Source organism: Buteo buteo, chromosome 18 (genome assembly GCF_964188355.1).
Source record: "Buteo buteo chromosome 18, bButBut1.hap1.1, whole genome shotgun sequence".
NCBI classification, from domain to species: Eukaryota; Metazoa; Chordata; class Aves; order Accipitriformes; family Accipitridae; genus Buteo; species Buteo buteo.
Genome location: NC_134188.1, coordinates 26,214,058 through 26,228,874, shown reverse-complemented (window position 1 = coordinate 26,228,874; position 14,817 = coordinate 26,214,058). Strand labels below are relative to the sequence as shown.

The 14,817-nt window shown below is 42.3% G+C and overlaps 1 protein-coding gene across 6 annotated transcripts in view; it reads right to left on the bottom strand.

The window, feature by feature from the left end:
• PAK1 (p21 (RAC1) activated kinase 1) overlaps nucleotides 1-14,817 on the bottom strand; it is a 76,083-nt gene that overhangs the window by 40,625 nt on the left and 20,641 nt on the right. For 3 of the 6 annotated variants that reach the window (XM_075050206.1, XM_075050211.1, XM_075050207.1), the window contains exon 2: nucleotides 9,050-9,128. The exons of the other annotated variants lie outside the window; for them this stretch is intronic. The gene's annotated coding sequence lies outside the window, so the exon portion shown is untranslated. The remainder of the gene's footprint in view (nucleotides 1-9,049; nucleotides 9,129-14,817) is intronic. 6 annotated transcript variants of the gene reach the window in all.

The window sequence follows — 14,817 nt, the reverse complement described above, 5'->3', positions numbered from 1 at the left end:
GACATGGACACCACCCCAGCGGCCACTACTTCTGGGCTGGAGAGCGGTAAAATCTCTCCCTGGGCAGATACACATGCTAACCCATCGTACCACACAGATATGCTTCAAAAGAAGAACAGACTAATTATAACAGCTCGATTCCTAGCAACAGAGCAGAGTTCTCCTTTCACTCAAGTTAAGGAAGCTTCTTTCTGTTTTGTTCAAAATAATCAAGGCCCAGCTTTCACCAGCTTCCACAGTGTGGGCCCATGCATGACCGCTGTGACAGCAACCCAGACACACAGAGGGTTTCAGTAGCACTGGGGCGGGTCAAGCCCTTTCCACCAGATTAGGCTTGAATCCAAAACTATAGACAGGCAACACCAGCTTAAATTGCCATGTTTCAATTTAGCTTCGGTTGTTTCATGAATAACTGAGTGTCAAACAATAACCATTTCACAGTCAATGCCAGCTATGTCCAAGTACCTGGAGTACATGGTGAACTCACCTTATTTGTGCTGCAGTCAGGTAGCTCAAGCTTTGAAAGCTGCAGAGACCAGCTCCAGCTGTTCCATCCCTGGGCAGCAGCCTGCTCATTTTGACTAAGCACTTACCCCATTCTAACAGTGCTTTTAAACAGCCCACGAGAAATAAATTGTATCCATATTTAAAAAAAAAAAAAAAAAAAAAAAAAAAAAAAAGAAAATCCAAGCTGAGACAGAAGGAACCAAGAGTATAATTTTTAAAAGTTCTCAGCCCACAAATCATCCTCCTTATTTCCTCATCTCCAGACGTGCTGTCTTCCCTCCCCCAGCTACATGCCTGAACAAGCAAGTTTGCTGTTGCAGATGTCAGGACAGCCTCCCTTTTCCACCACCATACAGGGCAGCCTTGGCTCTGGTTCCACTTTCACTCACAGGAAGGCAGGGCTTCAACCGCACAATTCAAAGTAGCGACTAGAGTCAGAGCTTGCTAAGCAGGGTGGGAAAAAATAAAGGGCCCTTATGTCAAAGCATACCCAAAGCCCATATAAGCAGGTTTCCTGGAGGAAATCTGTGTTCCAGAGGAAATTACTAGATGCAGCATAAAGAAAATATATTAACACACACACTGCTACTCTCCAACTAAGTTACTTGGCTCTAGAGTCCAAACCGCTCATTAGCAGCGACAGCAACTGAAAGCAGCCGAATCATGAATCGTTTTTCCATTCAAAAGTTTCCAATCCAGAAGATGAACATAGAGCACAGAGCTCAGAATTAAGCCCTTCTATCCCCTCATGTGGGCTAATTCTGAGTACAATATATTCACGTTTTAAATACACATAGGTATTTGCAAAAACCGCACCTCATTAAACGCAGAGATTTGACATTTGCCATTTAGCAGCGGGGGTGGGGGTAAGACATATGTCAGAAAACTAGAACATTGTCAGGTCAAGTCAACAACATCCCCCACACACAGAGGACACCGTAATGCAGTGGTTAGCAAAAAGCCACAGTATGTAAATAGCAGAAAGTTTGTATTAACCTGTAAAAGGTGAGTTTTTCTGAGGAGAAGAGACACAAAGGCAGAGACCTGCAAAGAGGAAAACAATGTTCTTAAGTGCAAAACTCATTCAACTGCTTTCTTGCTGGGAAACTAAACAGCAAGAAGACAACACAAGCATCGTTAGCAGATGAAGCCATCCAAGAGCCTCAATTAGATAAACTGAGGGGGAAATGCCACAACAGTTCAGTACTAATTGGAAATGCAAACATTTATCATCAGAGTAGCACTCGCTCCTGTGTATAGCTCCATTGTGTTCACTGCAGCTAATGACAGTAGGAAGCCCTGTGCTCTGTAGTATTTATGTAACGACTGGCAAAGCTGTCACATTCCCTTAATTGCTAGCCAGGATTTTCATACTGGCAGTAGTTTTCAATTAAAGGAAATCGCAAAGATTGCTTCTGTTTCACATTGCTTTGTTAAAGTTTTGGTTCTTCTTCAAAGCTGGGGAAAGAGGAAGAATGAATAATTCTCCCAAGACAGAATGAGCTCTGCATCAAACATGAGCTTTTTGTCTCTTAATTCATTTTGCCTACAAGGAAAGCACGGTCAAATACCCAGAACTGAAAGAGCTAATTTAGCACCAGTACAGACAAACAATTTGAGAACTGCACATAAATCTGCTTCAAGTTTGCAATGATTACTCCTTCAATTATGATACATATAATGCTCTAACAGCAGTTCATTTAAAAGGCAAAACGAAAAAGCCTAAGGTAGCTTAGGGTTTCCACCTAATTGAGCTTTCACAGTAGAGCCTTCTTTGCTGGTAGAGCATCAGCTCTGTGTTTATAATCATATGCCATCTAGCAAAATGCCCTACTGTATCTACTTTACAGTCCCAGTATGTACAGAAGTGTAGCAAGTATACTGGGGCAAGGTGTTGCTTTCCTAAACTTACCTTACTTGTACCAAGTGGACTGCAGAGCATTCATCAGCAAGAATCATCATCATTTAATTTAATGAGCAGCAGTTTTGTTTTAGGAGGTACCATCAGGCCTTTTATCACATCATTTACTCAGATCCCAATCATGCTTACTGTATGTCAGTAGAGAACAGAAAGCTCTATAGGACTGGTACAAAGGAACTGCTGTTTCTGCAATATATTATGACACAACTCTGCATTAGCACTCAGTTAAATAAAGCCCATGAGCCAAGGGAACTATTTTTATTCCATTGGAAAAAAAAGGAAATATAAGAACATCAATTGTTGCAGTAGCAGGCCCATTTTAAGGCACTAGGTATAAGGAGCCGGAGTTAATAACAGCACCTGAAATAGTAGGCAAGGTTTTCCTCAACATCTTTGTGTAAGTCTTTCTGGGGCACAGATCTTCTCCTGTGTTCTTGCTACGATTACCTAAGCAGCTTTAAGTAGGACGCGTGGATCTTCACTGCTACCTATTTAAAACTTATTCTTTCTCATGAAGCAGCAAGATCGGCTGCAGCCACAAAACCCAATTCAGCAGAGACTAATCGAGCTCCTATGCACAGCCCTGTCAGCATCTGCAGCAAGTGACTTGCTTCTTTCAATCCAATTCCCAGTGGACGAGCATCTACATCATAAAATTAGCAAGAATATGAACTGCAAATTCAGCAGAATTTGGATTTCACTGATGGATGGACTGTCAGTATGCATGTTTTATTCATCTCAAGACTGCTTTGTCAGGTTGGTTGCATCTCCCCTCTGTACTTAAAATGCTAAAAATCATTTTATGGTCACTACTGAGCAGCCAAGAAGCTCTATAGACAGTGTTGTACCTTTTCTAAGTGCTAACCAGAACTCACCAGATTTCCAAAATGAAGACAACAACCAAAGACTGATGTTCTAGGAAGCCATATGAGTCAAGGCATTTTGTTCAGTGTAATATTCCCTCCCATCACTGTAAGTCACCTTGCTGAAGTCCCATGGCTACTTCCCACTAAGGTCATCAGCATGTGAATTAGCCTCGCTATGGGAGCACAGCATGCCGATGATCAAGATGCAGAGTTTTCTGATCATCCTTCCTTAATTCTAACAATGAAGATTCAAGGATGTTCACTACCAGCACACACTCATAGAGGTTCCTGCTACCTACCCATAATCCCAAAGCTTCCTCAGTGTTCAGGCACTCAAACCAATTCTCATTTCAGCATCCAGCCCAGGTTACCTGCCCACACTCTCTTCCTCTCCTATTGTAAATCCAAGGCCAGAGAGTGTAAAATGGTATTTTAAATTCCATAGCTAGCACACTACAATTTCACCTCTCACCTTTACAGTAACAGCTCTGTTTGCTATAAAACTCAGTTACAAACAGGGCAGTCAGTTTTGGAAACAGCTATTTCACAGCCCACAAGAAATCTCAGCATTGGTCGCTGAGCATATCCAGAAGGCATACATGGGGCTGCACTTTGCAAACCTATTTTGCCCCATCCACTTTATGGCATTTACACCCTGCCTCATGTAAGTGCTGCCTCCTTCTTTATTGAAGCTCACATTCATACACCCACTGTGGCAGAACCTGCACTAACTCCCACTTTCCTGTTCTTACATTCCTTGCAGAGTGATGCGGTGAAATCAAATATGCTAGCTGCGGGAAAGGAGATCCCGTAAATCAATCCAGAACAGAGCAAGACCCTGTGGCTTAAGTAAACCCTCTCCTTTGCAAGTATGAGGTTGCTCCTTCCACTCTTTCTTTCCAGTTGTCTCCTTTGAGCTGAGTTTTCCTCCATTCCTGGCTACTCTTGTACTGCTAGTATTTGCAGGTGCTGATTCACAGCCTCCCAAGATACGTACGTTTGGCTGCTTTTATTTTTAAGAAAAGTCACTTCAGGCTGGAAATAACCATTGTTTTTCTGTGAACACTCTTCAATGTATATCTAGTTTTATCTGAGGAGCTGAAATATTCTACTGTAACAAAAGCCTCAAAGTTTTATCAGTCTCTGTTGCTCTATTAAAATATTGTAAAACAGACATACAAATTTGTGGCCTGCCATTGTGCTAGGTCCCTTTTAGCTTTAAAAATAGAAGTTAGATTTGAGCCTAATATACATTCTTTAAACTTCTAACATGATTTGAATTTACATCGCCATAGGTGAAACTTCCCCCTGAGGGTTTCAATCCTTAATAAAATTAAAAATCTGCAAAAAAAACTAATGCTTTCATTCTGACGAAGCAGAACTGCAATATCTCAAATAGAAGTGGTCAAATCCCAAATCACAACTTTTTGAAATAGACTCTCAAAAAGCAGCCCTGAGCAAATCAGCCCACAAGTCTGTCATTTTTATGTCTTACATTATTAGCAGACAGCTTCTATCTTAGTTCCGAGATGATGTACTGTCTCCAGCCCCTGCTCTGCTGGCTCCTAACCTTCTCTCCCCCACAGAGCATCTGTATTCTGGATATTTCCTTAGAGACTCATTAACTGCTCCTTCCTCAAAGGCTAAGATTATTGGCATTTTTCTCAGACTACATTTCTAAGTGTTCAAACGACCTGTCAGGACAGAGGAATAAATAAATACAGAAAAATATCAATTCATCATTGCCAAGACATCGCAGGTAAAGAGAAGATGTAAGTTTTGGCTCGTGTCTTTAAAGATTGTTTTCCATCTTGCATGCCTGTTTATAATCTATGTATCGTTTCACACTCTTAACATCAGTGTCCTCAGAAGGAGAGGGTGAATTAGAATATTGGTATCTCTAATTTATGAGGCAATTAGACCAATAACAACAAACCAGAGCTGAATGTATGCTCAGAATTATCTAGTTAGAATTCTATTTTAATTAAAAATCAGTCAAATAATCCTATTATCCCAAGGATGGCTTTAGGCATGGTTCCAATCCAGCACATCTTTTTTTAATCTTTTAGTTCCGGACCCAGAAAGTGATTGAAAAAACACTCTAAACTACCAGAATGGTCTTTTCCGTACAAGTTCCTCTCCCAGTTGGAGAGCCCAGGAAGACAGAGAAATAAATGTTCCAGTGTCAGTCAGTCACTTCCTAAGCAAGCCACTTATAAAAAAGAAATAAAAAGAAAAACAATAAAATAAAAGCAGCATACAATCCAGGCCAACAAATACAATTTTCCTGTTCTTCACCCCACTACCTGCAAATGTCACCTCAAAGAGTGCCTGTATTTCCTCATATTTCCACCCTTTGCCTCCTTTCTCAAAAAGTAATATGCACCTTTCCTACAGCTGCACAGTTTATATGCTTTTATTTAAAAAAAAAAAAAAAAAAGAGAGAGAGAGAGAGAAAAGAAGTATTTCAGAAATCATCTTTCATTTCTGGATTTGCTCTCACATGCTTAGTGGGGCCCTGCTGCATAACAAGCATTTTATCCATAGGAGACAGCAACAGCACAAGCCAGTACAGCTGCCAGGGCCAGCTACCTGCATGTATCACTGAACTGGGGCCCAAGGAAAGACAGCAGGAGGACAGAAGGAGCAGGGCAGAGGCAGAGTATGTGATACAGTAGAGAGTATGCATGTATAAACATATGTATATACACACACATACATACATATATACACACGTGTGTATGTGTGCATATGTGTATATAACTTGCACCGCCCAAGTAACTCACTTATTTTGTTTACTCCTGGACAGTGAGTATGCATCATATGACTATTTATAATACATAATTATCCTCAAGTGATATAAAGTACAAAAAAAAGAAGCTGTAAAAAGTTATAAAGAACAATAGACAGCTCTGAATTCATATAATTTGGTATTAGGCATTGCCTAGTTACTTCTGTAAGTATGCATACACCGGATCTTGTTTCTACTACCTGGAATCCATATTAATTTAAAGAAATAAATAAAGCAACTCCCCAGAGGCATATAAACAAGGTTATTGCCCAAATCCATGTTGACATCATGCATACAGGTTATTCAGCCACTACCACTCCCTATATGGAAATACACCTAGGAATTAAACAAGAAAAGAAAACGAAGACACTTCTTGAGCCCATTTCCTCTTCCAAGACACTTGTGGGAGGAAGGACTGGGCAGCTCAGAAAAGGTTAACCTCACAATTTCCCTTCAGGCTTGCATGGAAGAAAGAAGAGATTCAAGGTCTTCCAATTCCAGAAACAGAAATCCTCCTCTGCAGAAGTTTTATTGTACCAGGTCAACACACAGAAGACAGTGGTGGGTCCCCAGCCATCTCCTTCACCACTCCTTATCCTGCTGAGCCCTCAAGTCTGCCAAACTCGAAGTCCAAATGCCTCTGGCTCACTGGGAGGTAGAAAAGATGCCAAGAGACAAAACTAATAAAGTTCCTGAACCACTTAGACTATCTTAATGTTATTTATTTTTAGCATTTGAGTGTAGAAGTCCAAGGAACTGGTGGGCAGAAATAGGTTTTGCTCATCCTGGTATTTAGTAGTAAGACTAAACTTCAGCTGTGAAGCCCTCTTGCCTCCTCCACTGCCTGCATCCCTCAAATACTGTTGGGAAATCAGGTAGGATGGTTTCAGTGTGTGTCAACAGTGCATGTGCTTATGACGAAGTGGGAAGATTTTCCTTATTACAGGCTTTTCACAGCCTTAAACTTTGAGAAAGTTTACCTGAAGAGACAAAAGCTCACTCCTTGCTGCTAGGACAGGGGGTAGACCCAGAGCAGTCTCCATGAATATGTAAAAGTGGTGGGTGAGTGTTTCTTTTCCCCTCCCCACCTCCAAAAGAATCACAGTTACAACTTTTAGACCTTTACATTCAAGGAGAAAATCATTACAAAGCAGCAAGGTCTTAGTTTTACCCAGCAAATTTTTGCAGTACACAATCAGAAAGCCAGAGCAACTTGGCTTCACACACGTGCAGGACTAAGCACAGCCATCCAACACTGAACTGTGCCACAGTCCTGCACGATCAGGATCACTGCTGTGCTGCAGCTTGGTGGTCACTAGGGCCAAACCCCATCTCACCCCCACACACAAACCCAGCACAGAATATTGTGGCGTGGGGCCACAGGACCATATGGCAAGAGCACCTCTGAAGACTGACTCATGCAGCCATGCGAGTACGAAGCTGACGGAAGAGGTAATACTTGGTTTGAACCTTTTCTATACCATTAGTATTTGCGCTAATTGATAGCCAACAGCAGCAGTCACTTTGAGGGGAGGGCTGAACAAAAGTGACACAGCTGTCAACTGCATTCAAAGAACCAAATCCTTAAGAGTTCATCGTTTTGGGGCCAGAACACAATCCATCCAGCAAGATACACGGGCTTGCAGCTTTTCTAGGGCAGAATGCTTCAGAGAGTAAGTACAGCTGACACAGACATTAAAAAACTAAGCGCGTTTGCCCGTTTCTCAGGGGGATTTAAACAGCAGGTGAGTGGGGCTGGTCTGTGGGACATGACCCTTTTTTATTTCAGCTATTTAGATGCAAATTGTTCCCCCTCCCTCCCTCCCCCTCTCAACTCCATCTGTTAGCCCAGAGGTTTCGACTGTGCCTAGGGTGTAGGTTTTGGGGGAGGGGGATATAGAAAAAGCATTGAGAAAATTTCGGTTGATGCCCCTATTTCCTCTGGGGCACAGTTTAGGGGAGGAAAAAAAAAAAATCACTTTGCAATACTATTTAATTACAATGGGATTTTTCTCTCATTCTGCTGCACTTTTCCTATCAACCCCATGGATTTCCTACCCTAGAAAGCATTCCTTGTCCAGCTTTTGGCCAACAAGCAACAGTATATAGCGACACTTATAGCAGGTTGCTATGGTGTTAGCACTGGGCATGAGCTGGTATTGCAGGAAGTGTCAGAGATTCAAGGAATTAAAGTCTTAAATAATAATGATGAAGTCCTTCACTACAAGGCGCAGTATTTAATGTTCTTTAAGTGCTAGGGAAGCTACCTCATCTCTGCCTGATTTTCCCCAGTGAACAGCAATGTACATTCAAGAACTGTTGAGAAATTTGATTCATTCAACACTTCATCCAGGGCTCTGGATTCTTCATAAAGGAAAGATTATGGGTGACGGCACAGAGTACCTTTCAGGAAGCTTTAAGATGATACAATATTGCAAGGGGTGGCTGACAGACCAGATGGGTGTGCTGCCACTCAGAGTGATATGGACAGGCTGGAGAAATGGGCGAACACCAACCTCATGAAGTTCCACAAAGGAAAATGCAAAGCCCTGCCGCTCAGGAGGAATAACCTCAGGCACCAGCACAGACTGGGAGCCAACTGGCAGAAAAGCAGCTGTACAGAGAAAGACCTGGGAGTCCTGGTGGACATCAAGTTGACCATGAGCCTCCAAAGCACCTCTGCAGCAAAGAAGGTCAACAGCATCTGGGCTGCCTTAGGAAAGACACTGCCAGCAGATCCTTCCTCTCTGCTCAGGGCTGGTGAGACAACTGGAGAGCTGGGTCAAGTACTTGCCTCCCCAGTACGAGAGAGACATGGACGTACTGTAGAGAGTCCAGCAAAGGTCCACAAAGATGATTAAGGGACTGGAGCATCTGACATACAAGAAGAGGCTGAGAGAGCTGGGACTGTTCAGCCTGCACAAGGAAAAAGCTCAGGGGGATCTTATCAATGTGCGTAAATACCTGATGGAGGTGTAAAGAAGATGGAACCAGGCTCCTCTTGGTGGTATCCAGCAACAGGACAAGAGGCAACAGGCACAAACTGAAATACAGGAAATTCTATTTAAATGTAAGAAGAGGAGGGAAAGACAAAACACAAAACAAGCAAACAACAACAAAAAAACAAAACCAAAACCTTTTTTTCCTCAGGGGACAGAACCAAACCACAAAACAGGTTGCCCAGAAAAATCATGGAGTTTCCATCCTTGGGGGTGCAAAACCCCACACTGGACATGCCCCTAAGCAAACTGTTCCAGCTGCCACCACTTTAAGTCAGGAGTTGGACTAGACTATCCACAGAAGTTCCTGCCAACCTCACCAATTCTGCAGTTACAAGCCACAAAAAAGTGGCAGGGAGGCTATAAAGGAGAGATACGCCACATCGTTCAAGCTACTTATCTGAAGGAAGTGGTTTTAGTCAACAGCATCAAAGGCCCCAGTTTAGCGATGAAGACAAATTAAAGGAGGTGATGACAACCTTGAGCAGAAAATCAATAGAAGAGTTGGGATCAGTACTACAACACCCTCATTTTGAGTTTAACGCATGAAGTAGTCCTGGTACTTGGGAGATCCAAGCTCTTGTCCCAGTTCTCACACAGACCTCATTTGTGATCTTGGAGGCACCAAGAAGCAGGGGGGGGAAGTATGAGTACTTCTTGTTTGCTCTGCCCTCCTCCAATCAATCACCTCTTTAAAGGAAAGGCAATTCAGGTAGTTACAGAGCACACAGCGTGAAAAAAATCCCTTCCAGGTGCTTCTGCAACTTCAGTTACCACAAGAAACACATTCTCAGTTAAAAAACCAAGAAAAAGAGATCTGTGTATGCAATCCTGATAAAAAACTCAACAGCAGAGGGTAAAGGAGGGCATGGAGGGATGGGAAAACCCTTCCTCCCCCTTGGAGCCCAGATAATAGGACAGAAGAGCCCTCCCTAGCTTGAAGTGTGAATAGACAAAGACTACCTAGGGGGAAGTGGGGAAGGAAAAAAATACAGTGTGGGCTTCAGAGCCGCAACTGCAGCTCAGCAAGTTCTTAGGCTGCCCTTGCACTACATTCAGCCACCTGATGGGTGACACCAAGACGGGTTCAGGCAGACTTTAATGATGATGCTCCACTGAGGTGAAGGAAAGGAGCTCTTACTTCAGCTGGGAAGACTTCCTGCCAGACAAGGTTTGCACAGCAACGTTTTTTAAAGGGTTTAGGGCCTTATTCTTTTTTTATTGTTGGAATATTGTTTTGGGTTTGTGAGTGTTGCCAACATAAACACAACATTTTCCTCTTTCTTGCACAGACAGAAGAGGCCAGAACAACATACGATCTCAACTATTTGGCGACAGTCAGGAACATCAGGTACCTACTTCTAAACTATTAACTTTTAAAATATATGTAATTCAGTATCTCTTACTGGAAAGCAGTATTCTGACAACAGTTGCAGGCATGTCATAGAAAAGTTTTCAAAAAAAAAAATCAATTATCTGAACAATGTTTCAAGAAATTCGTGCTGATATTTTGAAAGAATTTAAAGTTTTCAGTTTAAAATAGAAGTGGTTATATTTTCTCCATTTATGAAAAGTAGAGTTTTCAGAACATCAGCATTTCCCCTACAGAATGAGAGTCTTCTTTATGCACTGCTCTAAATCACCAGCTAATTTGTGTTTCCAGATCTCTGGCATTTCACCAGCATTACTGAGAATCTAAAGAACAGTTACTGGAAATGTTTTTATTTAACCAACTTCTTGTTCACAAATCCAAGCAAATGTATAAATTTTAAGGGCTGCAATCCTGCAGTTTGATCTGTAATACAAGATACAGGCACCAATTCTCAGTTTAAAAGACAGAAAGGTCATCTGTGATAGCTAAGGGGTACTTGGCCTTAATGCCAACAAGCCACCCACTGAAAACAGTGGGAGTTTGGCCCAAATTAGGATTTCAGGATTTATCCCATAATGCCCTGTAACACTTCCCACACAGTACTACCTGACAGCTTCTGAAAATTGGCAAAAAGTGAAGGACAGGCCAACAACATCCGAGATGAGGTTTCCAAGGGGGTATTTTGTAACAAATGAATTCAACCAATACATGTCTGCATACGCACATATTCTCGCAATTCCACATTAACAGGGCTTTTTAGCATGCTGATTTTAAAAGCACAGTGGCTAAAAACACATCTCCAAAAGCTACTCAGTGCCAAACAAACCAGACTTTTAAAAGCAAAAAACCCACAAAGCAGTTGCATCCAGGACTTCACTTCACTTGTGCAAAAATCCCCCACGTTTGGTTCCCTGCCGTTATTAGTGATTAGATAAGTAACACACCAAAACCAGACAGATGCTCTTCTAGAATGTCTTTCCAGCACCACCTCCCAAATTGTTATCTTCTCCCACAGATACCTCCAGAACAAGCCTAGAATAACTAGTGCCACCCCCAGCATGACGTGGGACAAGGTAGACGGGTTTAGAGCCAGGAAGCATCGAGGTCTGAGAGCCAATTGCTGCCCACAAAGTGCCTTTGCACCCAGATCTAACAGCATGGATATTCAGGAAACCAGTCTGCTACTGGTTGATGGTCTTTCCCATCCCTGTTCCACACTCTTATCTGGTCAATATTTACTTAGTTAAGTATATGCCAGAGTTGAACAGCTATAAGCCCTGTTCAACCCTATCTGACCCTTATCCTGTAGGGAGCCAAGCAACAGCCAGTTCATGTATTCCACGAGCCAAGGGCTTCGTGCAGTATTGCTGCTCTGAACGGGGGGGCCTGGATCCTGCCCAAACTGAAGTAACTGATTTCACTGATAACAGCATAGGGTCTGCGGCATCCAATTCTTAACGAGATCCTTTATTTGGATCCCTGGAGGCAGCAGGGGCTTGCATATGACAGGATCAACACCTGTGGTGCAAGTGAGATCGTATCCCTGTAAATAATCAATGCAGCAACTGGGACAGAATATGTAAGCAATTGGTGCAGCCTCTTCAGCTATCACAGCAGCTTCCTGAAACGACCAACAGAAAAAAACTCAAACAAACAAACAAAAAAGTTTAAAAGATAGCCAAGAGACAGTGGGTCTTTCAGGGATTGAAACATAACTCATTTTGGAGCAAGAGTCGAGCTAAGCACACACACTGCTGAAGAGACAAGACAGGTTCCAATTTAAAAGCAGCACTTAGTTATCAAATGACAAGACTTCCACAGATTAGTTACTTTGCTTGCATTTTACCCTGAAACTAGTCATTTTTAAGGTGATCCAAAAGCAGGAGAAGGAAAGAAGCCTGACTCAAAGAAAAAAAAAAAGGAAAAAAAAAAAAAACCAGCCAAAAAAAATCCCATAGTTGTCATGTTTATGACTTGGATTCTCTAGACAGAAAAAATCTTTGGAGCAAGCAAAAGCCTGTCCGCCCTCCATTTCACAAACCCTTGATAACATAATCACATTTTTAAAATACTGCCTTCTTGAATGATGCAAATTAAAAGGCATAAGTAATTCTCTGACATAGTATTGAAAACCACACACCAACATGAAATAGCAATTTATTGCATGCAAGTCCATTAAACTATTACTTACAGCGTAATAAACAGCAGCCACACAGATACCACTGTCACCACTGAGCAGAAAACCTAGGAAATTCCTCATCCCTGGCCCCTGGAGTTTGAGTGAGAGCAGGGTTTTGTCCTCCAGAACGACTGCAGCATCTTGGCTAACTCAGCAATTGTCCCGTAATTATCATGCACGCTTTATAGTCAATAAAACAAAAGGGACCCTTAACTTCAAAAGTAATTTTTAAGGCAAAAGCAGCAGAAGGCTTTTCAAAGGATAGCTGTGAAAGGACAAAGAGAGGAGATTGTGCATTTATTTTGGTCAGTAGGGCACTCATTGCCATAACTGTGACTGAGGATGGTCATGGGATACCAGGGTTCATAGGCCACACCGAAAGCGGTTTAATTTTCACAGACGGAATGCAGTTGTCAACCACTCAGAAAGAGCCCCAAATGAGAAGGCAGGCTGGCAAGCCTAAACAAGACACCCATCTGGCTCCACAGCCTAGACAAAAGCTTGGTTTTCTGAAGCTTTTTCTTTTCCCTTCCTCTTCCAGAGTTAAAATTGGGATAGTATCAGTTCCTCTCTCCCAAATGGAAAGCTCTCAGAGGGCAAACCAGATTTTGAAGCTTTCTAACAAGTATGCAGACCACACCATCAGAGCTTGCTGCTTAACACATATGTGTGACCATTCAGGGCATTTGAAGGCTAGTCTTGGGATGAGAGCAGAGCTACAGTTGGATGTTCTCCAGGGGTATTTTAGGAGAACAGAATCAAATTGCCACACAAACATAATTGCCAAGTTTCAGTCTAACGTAACAGCAATTTGCTTGACCCGTTTTATTTCAGAGGACAGACTGGTGGAGTAGTATTTTGTTGTCAGCGATGTGTTGAAGCCCCCTAACACAGCATTCATATCCCTGGTAAGGGACAGGATTCCTTCTCTTTCAAGTTCTACTTTTGATAACCGAAAGCATTACAAATTCATCGTGCAGCCTGGAAAAAAGTTTTGGATAGACCGAGTTTAAGACAGTCAGTCAGAAAGATGCAAAGCAGTATTCTTAAATTACCTACTCCCTCCCAAAATCCACAAATTCAGAGCAGAGGTTGTTTGGTCCTCTGCTTTCTCTTCCAGGAGTCCATTCAGAAAGCCAGCCTGCAAGACATTTGCTGGTCACTGCATTACCTGATGCTTTCAATTCTTGCAGCCCATGCAGAGCTGAATTATCTGGGAAAAAAGATTTCCCTGCCTCCAAACCCACAGTATTTAAGAGAGGTCGAATTCTGACCCCTTTTGAAAAGGCTGCCCAGAAAATGTGTGCAAGATCTGCACGTTTCTGTGCTCCCATCACCAAACCACTGTCTGCCCAGCACTTGCCCAGTGCAACTCTCCATTTCCAAGCCTTGCAGGCATCTCACAGCATCACAGCAAATACGCTCACATGATCTGAGTGCATCAATATGCATTCGGACCATCTGTTAAACCCACAAGGCATCCACTGTCAGAAGATCTGTAAAGAGTGGGGAGTCAGCGTTAAGCAGCGAGTATGATTTCCTCTTCACCGTTTCTTTTAAAAGATATTTTGGTCCCAATTCCCACAGAATTGAAATGTCACTTAAAGAGGACTTTTTGCTCACAGCGCCACATGAGGTTTCAGGTTTCAGAGTAAAGCTGAGCTATCAAAAAACCAAGTTGCTTATCCATCTTGTTTCCATTATAGAGCAGGGAACTCAATCAGGCTCTTCAAGCTGGAGGACAGCGCCTCTACTCCACCAGACAAGGCTTCCTGAACGTAGGGTTAGAATCTGCCACTACTTGACAGACATGACTGGGGAATCAACCCCTACTCTTGATTTGTTCAAGGTGTTCGTTCAAATCAAAGCAGCCACCTCTAGGAACAAAGACCAAAAGAATATTTTTGCTTATAGTGTAAGAATCTGTTTTAGTAGTATTAAGTTTGTTAGACTGCACTAGCACATGAACTGTGCCTCTTCAAGACTTCAGAGCAAAGAAATCAGTAAAGTTTTAATCTAGAAAGTGAGAAGATAAAAGAGATTTATTTGAAGAGACTACAGACCCCTGAACCAATTAAAAGAGCCATGTCATTCTATAACACTCTTCATGAGAATTGAGCTCAACCTTCAGAAGCTTGTCACCTGGATTATTATTTTTTTTACACATGAAAGGGCTGTATCC